Below are 15,481 nucleotides of genomic sequence, written 5' to 3'. Positions count from 1 at the left end.
CCTGAGCCAGGCTCTCACCACCCTCAGTGTAAAAATGTCTTCCTTATATCTAGTCTGAATTTACCCCCTTTTTAGTTTAAAACAGTTACCTCTTGTCCTATCGCAACAGGACCTACTAAAAAGTCTGTCCCTATCTTTCTTAGTGGCCCCTTTTAAGTACAGAAAGGCCCCAAGAAGGTCTCCCCAGAGCTTCTCTTCTCCAGCTGAACACCCCAACTCCCTCTGCCTGTCCTCCCAGCAGAGCTGTTCCAGCTTCGGATCATTTCTATGGCCACACTGGTTCGCATTCACACCCCTTAAGGCTGAGTCCATACTCAGCCGGTTCACACTTTTTATTTGCATCTCATTTTGTTGCATGACCCCTTCTCCCCGCCCTGCTTCTTTTCCAGTGGCTTCGCTGCTCCGACAGCCGCCGCCCGGGCGGTGTGCGGCGGGGGCAGCCCGGGGGCGGTGGGAGGCGATGCGGCGCTGCTGCGTGGGGTTGCGGGTGGGATTTTCCTCCCGCTTTCCCCACTAGGTGGCTGCGTGCTGGGAGAGCCCGGAGCGGGAGCGGAGGGAGAAGAGGAGAGAGGAAAGGAGAGAAGAAAAAAAAAAAAAAGCTGCTGAAATTTAAGGAGGGGCGGGAGCGGCAGCGAGGAGCCAGTCCCGGGGTCGCTCCTCTCTCCGCCGCAGCAGCCAGCGGGGCTGCCGGCGCCAGCCCGGGGACCCCGCCGGAGCGGGGCCGCCCCGCTTCTTCCCGGTGGCGGCAGGAGGCGCCGGCCCGCCCGGCCCGGCCCGGTGAGTGTCCTCAGCACCGCGGACAGCTCCGCGTACCGCGGTCGGCCGCGCTCCGAGCTCTGCGTTCGGGGTTCTGGGCTCCGGGCTCCGCGTTCGGGGTTCTGGGCTCCCAGCCCCGCGTTCGGGGTTCTGAGCTCCGGGCTTCGCGCTCCGGGCTCCGCGCTCCAGGCTCTGGGCTCCGACCTCCGCGCTCCGCGTTCTCGGCTCCGCACTCCGAGCCCTGAGCTCCGCGACTCCGCGCGTCCCGGCTCCGCGCATCCCAGCCCCGCGGGCAGCCGCGCCCCGGCCATCTGTGCTCTATGTGAGTGTGTCCCCACTTTCCGTCCCCGCGGCCAGGCGCGGAGGGAAGCGGCGCTGGGAGGGGACCCGCGGTTCTCCCGCCGCGGTGCAGCGTCTCTCCGGGCCGGCCACTGGGAAAACGTGCAGGTGAAGGAGGGTGGGAATAGGGGGGTGGGGGTCAAAGGCTGCCTGTACTTTCGGCAAGTTCCTTTTGTTGCTGGAATGAGGTTAAAGAAATTTGGCTCTCGGCACCTGCGTCATATGGGGAGAGGAGACGGTTCGGGCAGCGGAGGAGGTTTCTTGCTGCATATCGCAGGCAGTGCTGAGGGGGGGCCCATCAAACCCATACTTCATCTCTCCTTCTCACCCCATTCTCTTCCTCCTCCTGCTTACGGCTCCCCTCTGCCAAGGGCTGAGTGCAGTTCCATTCCCCTGCAGCGAACGCCCTGACACCACCGTGCTGCTGGGGAAGCAGCATCCCTAACCCCAGCCCGACCAGGGGGAACAACCCTGTGCAGCCTGTGCCTCCACACACAGCTGCCGTCTGCCCATAGATGCTGCTGACAGACATGAAGACCACCCAGGCTCTATGCTGAGCCTTAAGCCCAGGTTTCTGCTTCAGTTCACCAAAGTTTGAATGTGATTTTTGCCTCCTCTCCTACCTGCTCAAGAATACCTTGCAGGCAGCAGCGGTGCTTTTTGTTGGGGGAGCTGACCCCTGGAAGGGGCCATCTGAGAGCTTTGAGCTGAAAGATGCTCCCTGAGCCTGTTCTGAGCTGTGACTTGTAAAGCCAGGGAGCAGAGAACGCGTTTAGTGAGGTTACTGCTGAGCAGAGGGCTGGCCAAGAATCTGGAGGAAGGGGTGGCAAGGATGTTTCCGAGGCATACGCTAATTAGGCGTGCTTCGTTAGCAGTTACCTGTTACGGCTTCTGGCAGAATCCATCTGTCTGGAGAGGAGGAGGAGGAGGCTGAGCCCAGTGTGGGGATGATTCTTGTAGAGGCAAGAGGTTTGCTGAGGTGCTGCAGAGCCTGGGGGGAAGAAGCATCCCTGTATCCTGTCCTCCCACTGGAAACGGGGAGCCCCTTGCTGCTGGCAACTCCTGTCCCTGTGTCGGCTGAGACTAGACGTCCCCTCCTGTGGTGGCATTGAGGTCTTAAGGCAAGGCAACATTGGGGTGTCACTTTCTGCCAGTTGCATCCCTGTGGCTGCCCCCAGCATCTCCCCCCATGGGTCATGTGTCTGCAGGCACGGAAACTGCGGCGCAGGGAACGGGCAGGAGGAGGAGGCTGGATAGGCAGGTAGAGGGATCAGAGCAGAGTTTTTTGGGTGGAAACATGAGCCTGGCTGTTTATTAGACTGTCAGGTCTGTGCTCACAGTGATGGGGTACAAAACCCTGGGACAGGATGCTCAAGGGGAGAGAGAGTCTGTGAGGCATCACCAGCCCTGCCAGCCGGCTGGGAGGAGCAGGAACCCCCTGGGGTACCTGGGCAGCAAGAGGTGGTGGCTCCTCAGGGGCTTTTACTGGGGCCATAGGCAGAGTTGGGCCCCAGTGTGGTATGGATCCATGCTGCCAGGACTGGAAAATACAGTGCTGGTTTTTAGGGCTCATCATGATGGTGCCGGTGGGGGAAATTTGGCTGTAAATCCTGGCAAACCAAAGCTGAGGAGAAGGTCCGATTTGGGCTAAGGTTGGGGTTTCCTCCGGGCTCAACTCCTGGTGAGCGGTGATGACTCTGTGGGCAGGGACAGACTGGGCATGGGGCACAGGGAGGCTGCAGCCACCCCCCTGGAGACCTCCCCACCCTGCTCTGCACTCCAGACCCACTCAGGGGGACTCAGCAAGTGGCTTTGAACATCAGCAGGGTGAGGACAGAAGGCTGAGGGGATAGTTTGTCACTGCAGGAGGGGGACATTGATCCCCTTACAGCGATGCTCCAGGGTTGTCAGTCCCCCCTAAAGCAGCTCAAGGACCATGTAAAGAGGCAGAAATAAATCCTGGGGAAGCCCTTTCCCACCACAGCTGCAGTTCTGGCTGCCAACAGCTTCATCCACATTTCAAGAGGGGCAGGGACAGGCACCCAAACCTGCTGGGCTGGGGTGGGCTGGGGGCTGAAGCCCCTGCCCCAGATGTGGGGTTTCTGGGGCTCCCAGCCCTCTGCCTCCTCCTGTTCATCTTGCCAGAGCACGTAGCGAATGCAATAAATGCCGAGAAAAATGCTAATTAGTGAGTACAAGCGTGCAGGGTGTAAAGTAGATGTTTAACCATATTATATAAACAAACATAGAGGAGCTATAAATTAGACGGGGGGAAGAAGTCGATCCATCGATGGAACTGCCCAGGCAGAAGAGATAAAGGTAGTGAGCAGCGGCCGAGGGATGAGGACAGGACGCGGCTGGTGCTCATAATCCTCTCTCATTTTAATTGCGCCTGTAATAAGTAACAAAATGTCAATGTCATTAGATGCTGCTTCTCCCCGTAGGGTGGTCCCAGCCACAGGAGCAGCATCCTATGGCCAGGCCAGGGTTAAAATCCCAGTGAGGGCAAAGCCTGGGACCTCTTGGATCTTGCCAGCTCTGGGGAACTGGTCTCTAACTGTGCCCAGTTTGCTGCCTGGAGTTACTGGGGGGTGACTGCTAAATTTGATGGCAATAAGGGTTTGGAGCTCCAGGTCTCTATGGGACATGCTCCAGGGTTAGTTCTCGGTCTTCCCTAACTCACATCACTGCTCTCAGCCCAGTGTCACTCTCACTGTGTAAGAAATAAAAATAATGGAATAAGAAGGGATAGGAAATTAAAAAATAAAATTAAAAATGTGAGTCAGATTTGGCGGGTGCTGTTTGTCCATCCATTGGTCTGGAAAGGATGTTTTTTCCCCTCCATTCCTCCCTGGCTGAAGGATTGGGGGTCATGAGCCCCTTCCCTCTGGGGCAGCACTAATTAATTGATGCTGGTATTCTCTGAAATAGCCCCAAAGTTTGGAGTGGTCAGACTGATCCAGGCCAGGGACAGACAACTGCAGCAGGCTTGGTGCTGCCTGTTGAGACATCATGTCCCTACCCACCTCTTGGCCTCCAGACCTGCTCAGGGAGTTTTCCAACTGAATTAATATTCAAAGAAACATCCATCCCTGCAAAAATCTCAGCACCAAACCTCCCACCCATGGGCTGTCGTAGGGTGCTGGGACCCCCGCTCCTCCTGCCCTTTCCCAGTCCCCCCCAACTTGTCATCCTCACCTCAGAGCTTGATTTTATTTTCCCTTTATAATTACCCAGCGCAATCGCTCCTGGCAGCTCCTTGATGAGCCCCAGGTAATTGTTTGGTTCTTCCCCCCCCCCCCCCGCCTCTATTTTCCTTGATGTTTTGCAATGTCACAGCCTTGTATTTCCATAAACCGGCATGTTTCTCCATGGAAAAGCAGGACAGACGGTGTGAAATGGGGAGCTGAAAAGCTGGTGCAGGCAGCTGCCTCGCTTGTGTCTCCCAGTTTCACCCCCACTGCCTTCAGTAAAATACAAAATTAAAATAATAAGTCGACATGGTGAGCTTGTCCTGCGGTGTGTAAGCATTCAGGTTGGCAGAGGTTGGGAAAACACGGGGAGGGTGGAGATGTGACGGTTGTGGGATGTCACACATCCCCTTTTCTCCTCTTCATGTTTTGGACCCTTGTGGGTATGCAGTTTGGTCCTCTATGGCTGGTTGCTGGTGGAAATCCCAGGGACACTAAATTCTTCCCCCATACTCCCTGGGGTGGCTTGGGGTAAGAAAGGGCCTAGGTCCACCCAAAACGCCCAGCAAAAAAGACATCAGAGGTGGTGTGGACTCGCTGAGGTCCTTGTCTCTAGGAGGTCTGGTGAGCAGAGATCGTCATCTGAACATTTTTTTCTTCTGAAAGCTCTTGGGTTTTGGGGCAGCGTGTCCCAGGAGAAGCTGGGACCCATCCTAGCTGCCACCTACCACCTCCTCCCTGCCCCTCTCTTGGCTTTTTTGCTAAATAAGGCATTTCTGCTCCCCGTCTCTTTTCCCTGGGTGAGCAGAGCCACCATGGGAGGATGAGGTTTGGAGCCTCCTGCCAGTGTCTGGTCGTGTGGGTCATTGTCAGAGGAATTATTCAGGGGTGTTTCACCAGTATCTAGGTGGGTGTGGGATGTTGCCAACCCACCTTGCTTCCCTTGGCCCAGCCAGAATTCCTTCTCCTTTTGGAGGAGATCTCAACCCACACATCAGGGAAATGGAGCACGTGCAGCTACTACAAGTGTAGAAATGGCCTTTGGTAATGTCTGTTCTCCAGGAAAGGGGTCTGGCAGAAGCGAGGGGTTGTCTATCTCCTTCCACTCTGCTCACAAGAGGCAGAAATTATTTCAACTTTCTGTCCTTCATCTCTAGGGTGGCTCCTTCCTCTCACTTATTTGGAGAGAACTCATCTGGTATTGTGCAGGGCTGAGAGCTATGGATGGGACTGGAGAGAACCAGGGGAGTGAAGATGCTCCAGCGGGTGCTGACTGTTGCCCTCTGAAGTGCAAATAGCCTCCCTGGAGGAAAACCAACCTTAACTCTGCCTGCCCAGCACCGCTTTCTCTTTCAGACCCTCCAACATGGGATCCGAGTTCACGTCCTGAGGGAAAACCGCTCCGTTTGCATTAGCAGGAGCTTGAGGCTGGCCAGCATAATTACCCTTCCTTGGCCCGACTGCCCGGGATTTGAAAATTGATGTCTGGGTCGATACCGATGCATTTGGACCATGAGGGATGCCTGTGGGTGCAGGCAGGCAGTTGGGGATGGCTGCCCCCACCAATGGTGAGGGGAAAGGCTGGGCTTTGGCTGCAGGAGGAGCAGAGTGTCCCCTGGGTCACTCAGCCCCTCGTGGTCCACACTCTTGGGGGTCAGGTCCCACCATTGCAGTCCTGGAGCATCATCTCCCACAGGGAAACATTCCCCAGCGACATTCCCAAGCGAAGCTCTCCAGGTACTTCCCGATGGCTTCTTGAAATTGCGTTACTCAGCAGAAATCACTGAAAATGTGGATTCCTAAAGTGCATTTTTTAATTCATTTTCCTTTTTTTTTTTGGTGAGTCCTCTAATCCTTGTGGGGTTTTGCAGCCCTGCCCCACTGTTCTGGCAGCCAGGAATAGGTCTTGTTGATGGACCACATCCACGTCCCTGCTGAATAACAAGGGGAAGAGGAGCAGGGAGCCTCACCGGGAGCGATTTTGGCTGCTGGCACTGGAGACAGCTCAGCATCCCCATGGCCAGTAATTAAAACACCTATTGATTTGGTTCGATCTGGTTGTTGTCCCTTGAGGGGGCAAGGGGGCTCATTGGGAATCTCTGCCCTGCCTGCTCCTGCCTGTCACTGCCCGCAGCCATGGCACAAGGTTTGTCCCCTCCTCATGCGATGCTCATGTGTGTGTTTTTAGAAGGGATGCTTATACTTGCACAGACTTATAAGAAAATCCCTCTGCAAAGCACCAACATTAAACTTATCTTTAATTACACAGTTAATTTATTATGTAACACTAGTAACAAAGTAAACCAGGCAAACGGCTCCAAGATAGCACTTCGAGAATTGCCTCATTTAGTAAATAATTTTAACTTAAGTAATTATTTCCTGCAAGGGGAACAATGTGGGAGAGCCCCGGGGAACTCTTCTCTCCTGGCCACAGGAGGGATGAACCCTCTGTGTAATTCCTCATTAATTACTCAATGCCATCGTCTCCTCCTCCCCATGTCTGGCTGATGTGCACCCATTGCCCCGTGCACCCCCGGATGACCCGTGGAGTCCCAGCGGGTGCTTTTGGTGCCACCCATGGGTGCCACTGGCCCTAGCTTGGCAGCATCTCTGCGCAGAGGCGGTTTGGTTTTCCTTTGTGTTGTTTATTTGTTGGGGTTTTTTTCCTCTCTAATATTAACCCATCCATTTGTCATTTTGCTAAAGCATCGTCTCCTTTGGCTAGCCTTGCATAACGAAGACTAATTGCAGCAGGCCATTAATTAACATGCAGGGCACTTGCCTGCTGGGCGGGTGGCAAGGGGCGATGGTGGAGCTGGAGGCAGGCAATGTTGCCAGCATCCCTGGTACCCAGCACTTGCGCCACTGCCGCCTGCATCCTCAGGTCCTCCAGCTGCCCTGTTTTTGATAGGAAAAACAGTTTATGCGGAGCTACTTCATTTCTGTTTTCTGCTCTCATCTTCCTCTTCGGCTTGTCCTTTGCCTCCCTCCTCCCCTCACTCTGTCCCCATGTCCCCCATCCCTTTCCAGCTTCACCCACACACTCTTCTCCGCTCCAGCCTTTTGTTTCCCCCTGGGGCTTCATTTAAAAGCGCTATTGATGCTGTTAGGCACTAATATGAAGAGAGTCTCTCTCCGGCTGCCCGCCGCAGATGGGGACCTCAGCTCAATCCCCGTCCTGTTCTCCACTGGGGAATAACAATGAACTCCAGCGCCACAGAGAGCTGGAGAAAGAGCAGCTCTGTGCTCCGGGAGACAGCCCTGTCCCTGGGGCCAAAATAACTCCACTTGTTTTATTTATCAACTCCGGGGGGACGGGGAGTGAGTGGCATACAGATGTTGGCACAGCTGGCGCTGCCAGCCCCACGTGCCTGGGACCAGCCCGGCAGTGGGGTCCCGCGCTGAGGGGGGATGCTCGGGGGTGTCTGGATCTCAACATCCTATCCAGAGCTGGAAAACCACCTGGGGGGATGTTTTAAAATAAAAAACAAGGTTTTGGCTGTCGGCATCTCTGGAGGGAAAGATAGATGTTGCTGGTTGATCCCCAGAAAGCTGCCAGCATCCGACCTGCCACTAATTTCCAACCTGTCTTGGGCTGGTACCCCAGTGATGCGCACACAGAGCCTGAGACAGCTCAGGATTTACCCAGCGACTCTGGTGCTTACAAGGGGAAGAGAAAACAGGGAAGAAAAGTCCTTCTTCCTCATTTATGCACACACGCAAAATGAAATGAAGGGCGATGGCAGCTGAGCTGATTTTTCCGCGTCCCTTGCTCCCCGCCACCGTTGCCCCCCCACACGCAGGCAGGCTCCCTCCCTCCCGCTCCTCTCTTCCTGCACTCCCACGAGTGAATTGGATTAGTCACCTTCTTAATTAACTGTGCCGGTGTGAGCTCTATTAGGTATTAAATGTTTGTCACAATCCAATTAAAAAAATCCATCCCAGCAAGGCAGGAGTTCAGAGGCGCTGGGCGTTCGCAGCCCTCATGCCGAGGTGTGAAGCTGTGTGGGACTGGGGGGGGCCGGGGAGGGTGTAAACCCCCCCTCAATTCCTGGATACCTCTTTTGGCTTTGGGAAAGGTCATTCTCACCCTCTCAGCAAGGGGGACACCCAAAGCTGGTGTCCCAAAGAGAGACAGGGATGTTCCCACGCACCTCCAGAGCACCCCCCAAGCCAATGGAGGCTGAAAATTGAAATGGAGCTGTGTGAAAAATTCATGATGGAACTGTGATACACGGGTTCTGACCGGCAGCATCTGTAAGGCTCAGCCAGGGTAAAACCAGACTTTTTTGGGGAGAGGGAGTTAAGGGCTGAGTCGCCAATGCACAGGCTGGATGCTGTCAGGAGGGAGAAGACATCAGCATCATCAGCAGCTTTCGTTTTGAATGAACGCCCACACGGGGGATGAATGAGATTCAGATTCTGCTTTAAAACCAGCCCAGCTCCTGAGGATGGGCACAGCACATCCTCCTGCAGCCCCAAAGGGCTCCAGCCCCCTCTCTCTACCTCTCGCTGGGGCACCTGCCCCAGATGTCCAAGGCTCTGCGCCCCATCAGATGCCTTCATCACTGCTCTTTTGTCTTTTTCTCCATCTTCTAGACCATTTTTGATCCGTTACAAACTTTCACTTCTCGTCTTAGTTCCTTAATAGCCTCTGCAGAAGGACTTTATTAAAACCGGGTGGAAACTTTGAATTCATTACAGCTCCTTCGGCTCCGCATCGCAGCACTTGGCTGGTTCCCTCGGGTCAGGGCTCCAGTAGTTTATAGGGGATGTATGAAGCACTTTGGCTGGTTTCTTCCTAGCTCAAATTATCATTTATCATTTTAATGTATTTATTAATTATTTATCATTAATTTTTTGTGATTATAATTTAATTTGTTTTCTCCTCGTACCAAATGGTGAAGCTTATTGGGCTGTGATGCTTCACAGCATCACTCTGTGTGTGTTTTGCTGTAGAGGAGGTGAACCACTCACCAGACGGGTTGGTGAAGCATGGTTTTGCACAGTACGTTATACATCATTTAACATTTTTAGCCTAAAAATTGTGTCTTGAGTGAATCCTGAAGGTATCCAGGAGGACTTGGTGGGTACCCACAGCCACATGTCTCACCTGTGAGGTGCCACAGCAGCTGATGGGGTCCAGGAGGGGGCACCCTGATGGGGAGCATCTCATTTGTGGCAGAGGCAGAAAGCTTAATCCCTTTAAATTTTGCCTTATCGATTGCAGATTTACAGCTAAATCACTTGCTGTAGCGATGCATGAGCTTCCCCATCGCAAGTGCATTAGTGGCCCGCGGGACACCAACCATTGCACGATGGCACCTTGCCTGCTGTCCTCAGACATAGGGCTTGGCGGAGGGGCTCTGCCAGCACCCCTGATTTCCAGCATGAAGCAGGAATACTTGGGCAGGAGCGGGATGCGATGTGTTGTCTGCATGGACATGGGTGCAGGTACCAACGCACTGGGGAAGCATCTGGAGGTGGTTTGTCACCCACGGGTGCAGCGCAGAAGGGATCAGCCTTTCGGGTGCTGCTCTCAGTCTCCCAGGTGGAGTTAGAGGTGCATTATATCATATATCTGCTTTGGGTGTCATATGTCACATCCCATATCTGCCTCTGCTATGAGGGGTCCCCAAAACACCTGCAAGCCCTGTGTCCCCAGGCTGGGGCTCGACAGGATGGAGGCCTGGGGAGGGGGGATAAAAGGGATCTGAAGGTGTTATCGGTCCCTAGAGCAAAGAATCTGCTGCTCTGGAGGATTTTTCTTTACAGCAATCAATGGAAATGTGTTTATCAGGAAACTGTGTTTGACCTGGACAAGTGTTTTACTGATGTAAACAGAGCTGGTGAGAGGGACAAGAGGAGGAGAGATAAGGAGGATTGGGAGAGGAGAGACAGCCCTGCAAAGGACCAGGAGTGAGGAGAGAAGATGAAAGGGGCAGAGGGATCCTGTCCTTCCATGCCAGAGAGCAGAAATAGGATACGCACCCACCCCGAGCATTACAGACCCCATTGGGGTGAGCAGGAGCTGCATCACTGGTGTGCTACATCGCTGCCCCGGTGGGATGTCTCCAGCCGGTCCAGGCAACTCCTCAGGGAGCAGAATGCAACCGGTTTCCTTAAATTATCGGGAGCGGAGGCAGGGGAAGGAGGAGAGGGCAGGTTTCCATGGAAATGGGAGCTGGCAGGAGAGTTGGTGCAGGCAGAACAAGCAGCAGTGAGGCCTGGCGGGGGTGATGCTCGGACTGCCTGCCCAAGGGAGGGCTTGTCCTGGCAGTTTGGGGGTATTCATTGGAGAAAAAATTAATCTATTCATGATGGAGACATGCTTATGCTTGATGCTTTGATAACGGGTCTTTTCTTCTTCCTCTGTAGCGTCATTTATGCTCTAAGATCCTCAGGAAAGACAAGAAGCAAATGCCAAGCCTCAAAGTGTTGGGTTGGGAAGCAAGAGTAGGCAGCGGGTTTGGGAAATAAAAAAAAAGAGCAGTTTCAAATGTCAGGGGAATTTCGTGATGAGGATGTGGTTAGCGGAGGGCGGCCGGGCCAACAGGTTAATGTGCCTACCCTTTGCCGAATGAACCGGGGGACATTTAATGACTGTGAATAGCGAGGGCTTGCGTTTTACATCTGGTCTTAAAAACAGCCGTTAAATAGCAGGTGAACTCTGATCTGTATTTCGGCCTCAGTCTGTATTTCAGCTCCCGCATAGGAATAGCACTGGTTTTTGGTCCTGCCCTTGCACATCCCCTTCATGTACCAGCATTACCAGGGGAGAAATCCTGGTAGGGGAACCCATGAAGCTGATGGCAGGGCAAGATGCAGCTGGGAAAAATGCATGTTTAATGTCACTGAGGCATTGTACACATGGGTCCTACACAAGCAGCAGGATGAGCATCCTGAATGCAAGTGGAGAGAAGAATAAGGCATTATCCTGATTTTAAATCCAGCTGGAGGAGGGGATGTGTGCGTTGTCGCTGCATCCCACACGTATGCGTGCCACTGGAAGGTTCACTCGAACCCAGGTCCTGTGCAGCCCGACTGGGCACGGGGGCGATTTATCTGTTCAGCATCCCCTGGATGGTGATCCCTGTGTGTGCAAGCCCTGGCCTGGCACGGACATCTCTCCTGCGCCCCGGCATATGGCCCACGGTAGCTGACAGCTTTTTAATAAGTCACTGCCTGACATGAGGCCACCGAGCACAGCAGGTTGGACTAGTGGCTTTTATTAATATTTATTTCCCCCAGCCAGGAGTTTGGGTTCCACCATGCCCAGTGCAAACAGATCTCTCATTGCGTTGGGATGTGTGGTACACCCCACCGGCCCAGTGGGACAGTCCCCCAGGCTCCTCCTTTCCTAAAATCAGAGTATTTGGGGAACATCCCACCACAGAAACCGTCGAGATTCATCATTTACTCAGTCAATGTCAATGCTCCGTGTCATATTAAACTGGACACCAAGGGAATTAGAAAATATCTACTTCTTTGGGGTATAAATTGAATTATTAACCAATGCCAAGCCAGGTATGCTTTCTTGTAACTTGTTTTCACTTAGAAGTACTTTTTGCACATGAACCTCCACACCTCTCTACTCAAATTGGGGAAAATCTCAGCTTTGCTTCCAGGGAAGGGAGCTGGCCCTGGCCACACCAGTTTGCCAGCGTGCCCAGTTCCAGTGCAGCAGCATCTCTGGAGGGAAACAACCTCCCTGACCCCAGCCAATTAGTATTTGCCTTGTGCCCTGATGCACTGGGGACTTTTATCCCCTCTAAGCTTTTCTCCTCTCCTGTTTTCCCCTTCAGTGTCTAATCTCCCCTTGCATCGCACTGAGCCGCTGCCGTGGCTGTGCCCAGGTCCTGACAGCCATCCAGGGATAATTCCTGCATCCAAGGGTGGGATGTTTTTGGGATGCAAAACCACCAGCCATCCTCAAGGGGCTAAAAATTAAATTGGAGTGAAAAGTCAGATTTTTCTGAGGGGTTTCCTCTCAAATCCTGCAGACAGCTACAGAAATACATTCCCTGCCGCTTGACCTTGATAAAAACATTCACTCCAAATGAGCTCGGAGGCACAAATGCAGTTAATTGCTGGCTCGGGCTCTGTTCCTGAGTTGTGGGGATCCTTGGGGCTCAGCGGGTGGTGGCGCTTGTGACACCCCAATTATGTGGCCAGTGCTGGCTTGTCCCTAGCAAGGGAGCTTCTCGCCTTGCTGCATCACCTCCAGGGCTATGCAGAGGGCAAAGCTCTCAGCTCTTTTCCCTGGAGCTGCAGCTGCTCCAGCCCTGGGCTCAGCCTGGCAGAGGCGCTGCGAACTCCTGACACCTGCGGCTACCACCAGCCTTCCCACAACCATCATTCCAGGGAGCTGCATCCCCTCTCCTCCCTTCTTTTTTAAATCACAGTCACTTGGAAACAAATGTTTTAATGCAAATAAGTGGCAGGGGAACAACTTTCATTTATGTTCTGGTGTACTTGGTACAAAAAGATTTGCACTTGGGACTGGGACAAGCCCAGAGCCAGATCTCCAGCTCCTGGCTTCCAGCAGGAGCTGGTCCCAGTAAACAGCTCCTGCTCACATCCCAAAAAGCTTTAAGATGTTGTTTGCCGGGGTGGAGGCAGCCTGGCAGCTGCCAGCATCCCCCCTGTGCCACGCTTGGTCCCTGGGGTAGGGACATGCTGATGTCCCACAGTGTCCCAAGCCCACAGTTACAAGTGCCACCCGCTACATTGCAGGCCAGGAGCATTAATTGCCCCTGATCACACTGTAATACCCAGTAATTACTATATTCTCATTCTCCTGCCTACCTCTCTGCACCCTGCAGCCACCACCCTGTCAGGGGTGCCTCTTGATTATCCCTAATGATGGCAAAGCAGCTGAATGCCAAATTCCCCATTTCCCTGTAATTGTCACCATGGCAGAGCAGCCGGAGCTAAAGCCACCCTGACTTTGTGACTGTGTGGCTCATTACTCACTAACTGCCCTCTGGGTTTGCCAGGATGATGGGGGAAAGGAGAGCCGTCCCCTGGGATGGCCATGGGGACTGTGGGGGACACAGAGCTGTGCTGGCCCCAGGCAGCTCAGTGGGGATTTCCCACTGCAGACTGAGTGTGCAGGCAGGGGACAAGCAGCCTTTGCGGGCAGGGGAGCACACTGGTGTGGCTGAGACCTTCCAAACTCATCCCACCCCACGAGGAATGACTGAAGGGCATCCTCTGTGGTATGGGATTTGCAGTGACATCCCCTGGAAAAGAAAAAAAAAATATATATATATATGTATATGTATACTATTAACAAGGAATTAACAGAGGTGAACACCCAGTACAGCTGTAGAACCCCCCTTTTCCCCAAAAACCGTGTCAGCTGTGGATGCTCCACCTCCCCAAAACCCTTCCAGGGCTGCAAACAGCATCAGCAATGCAGTTGATGACCATGGGGCCATGACCAACCCCTTGACTTTTTTATTGCCACCCTGATGGCCACATCCCTGTTCAGAGGGAAGAGCCAGCACATTTTTATATTAAAAAAAAAAAAAATAGTGGTTTTTGGGTGGTTTTTTTTTATTATTTGAGTTGTGCTGTCCCCATCACAGGGACATGGTTGGAAGCACAGGGTTGGAGATGAGGCAGTGGGGGCTTCCCCTGAATGGAGGAGAGCCCTAGGAGAAAATGAACCCCAAAAATTTTCCCTAGTAGGCTCCAACAGTGGGAGAGGTTTGGGTTTGCTCAGCACAGGTGCAGGGTTTTGGCTGAGCCAGTAGCACGCAGCTGGCAGATGGCCAGTCCCCGAAGCAGCAGCTCAGGGTTTCAGCCTTTCCCTGGGGTGAGCACAGGCAGCGTCAGCGCTAAAAAGAAAAAAAGAATAAAAAATTAAAAAATGACACTATGGAGGCGTGAATCAGCAAGAGGAAAATTCCCACCCTCTGAGGAGGGAGAGGAGGTGGAAAAATGTCAAGCAGAGCCATGCTGGACTCTGTGAGGCATCTTTATGGGATGCAGTGATGAGGCGGAAATAGGGAGGTCGAGAGAAGTCAGGAAGCTGTGATGCTGGAGCAGCCAGTGGGATGTAGCAACGGGGTGCTGTGGTGAGGATGTTCAGCTGATGATCCTCCAGGCTTGAATTTTGGCTGCCAGGAAACCTGAGAAAGCTGCCCCAACTACCAATCTCACAGCATCACTAAAATGCGAGTTTTTATAGAATCATAGAACAGTTTATGTTGGAAGGGACCTTCAAAGCTCATTCAGTGCCGCCCCTGCCATGAGCAGGGACATCTTCACCAGCTCAGGTTGCTCAGAGCCCTGCCAGCCTGGCCTGGGATGTCTCCAGGGATGGGCCATCCACCACCTCTCTGGGCAACCTGGGGCAGTGTTTCACCACCCTCATTGTAAAAAAACCCACAACCTTCCTCATATCTAGCCTGGGTTCTCCCCAAACCCGCTGTCTTCTGCAGGGTGGCTGGGTCCCGAGCATCCCAGGGTGAAGGGATACAGGAGGTTGGTTACCCCGTGTGCATTTGCCATGCACGGATTTCTGGACGCCCATGTACATGGCAAAGCCTCTCCAGTCATAGCCTAACCCCAAAAATGGGGTGAAAACAGTGTCAAGGAGGGGAAGCATGCCCAGGGTGGGATGCTGAGCTTCTGCGCCTCATGCTCCCACACCGAAGGGTCTCTTTCCACCACACTTCGCTGCCTGGAGGAGCTGGAGCTGCAGGTGGCTTAGGAGAGAGGGCACAGAGCTGGGGATGTATTTGTTCACCAGTAGCACAGCCGAGATGAGCAGCACAACGGAGGCCATAAACAAGATTGATGTGCAGATTAAAGAGACAGAGGAAAGAGGGGCAAAGGTTAAGAATATAAATAGGTAAAGCTCGAACCAGGAGTGCAAGGTAGAGGCTGGGCAGGAGAGACGGTGAATAAAGCAGGGAGCAAGTGGCCAGAAGGCTAGATAAACATGCAGGGGATGGAGGAATGGAGAGAAAAGCAAGATGGATAAATGAGCAGGGAGATGAGAACAGTACCGGAGAGCTGGGGGTGTGGGGCAGAGGGATGTGGTACCCACCGTGCCAGGGCATTTGGCATCTCCAGAGTGGGAAGAAATACCATCAAACCCCAGCATCTCCCAAATGCAGCTCATGTCAATTCCCTCGCCAAGCACACAGTTACTTTATACAGCTTTCTATTTTCCCAACTAT

At 53.4% G+C, this 15,481-nt stretch overlaps 1 protein-coding gene and 1 long non-coding RNA gene across 9 annotated transcripts in view; one reads left to right on the top strand and one right to left on the bottom strand.

The window, feature by feature from the left end:
* The first annotated feature begins 517 nt into the window (after positions 1-517).
* The window catches only part of TNR (tenascin R), a 77,477-nt gene continuing 62,513 nt past the window's right edge, over positions 518-15,481 (top strand). Inside the window, exon 1 of the mRNA XM_065842228.2 lies at positions 518-777. The gene's annotated coding sequence lies outside the window, so the exon portion shown is untranslated. The remainder of the gene's footprint in view (positions 778-15,481) is intronic.
* The window catches only part of LOC136103798 (uncharacterized), a 72,074-nt gene continuing 70,438 nt past the window's right edge, over positions 13,846-15,481 (bottom strand). For all 8 annotated transcript variants that reach the window (XR_011739674.1, XR_011739675.1, XR_011739668.1 and 5 more), the window contains one exon: positions 13,846-14,131. This is a non-coding gene — a long non-coding RNA (uncharacterized lncRNA). The remainder of the gene's footprint in view (positions 14,132-15,481) is intronic.

Source organism: Patagioenas fasciata, chromosome 6 (assembly GCF_037038585.1).
Source record: "Patagioenas fasciata isolate bPatFas1 chromosome 6, bPatFas1.hap1, whole genome shotgun sequence".
In the NCBI taxonomy this organism is placed as follows: Eukaryota; Metazoa; Chordata; class Aves; order Columbiformes; family Columbidae; genus Patagioenas; species Patagioenas fasciata.
The sequence above is the reverse complement of the archived record's forward strand: the minus strand, read 5'-3'. Positions and strand labels throughout refer to the sequence as shown.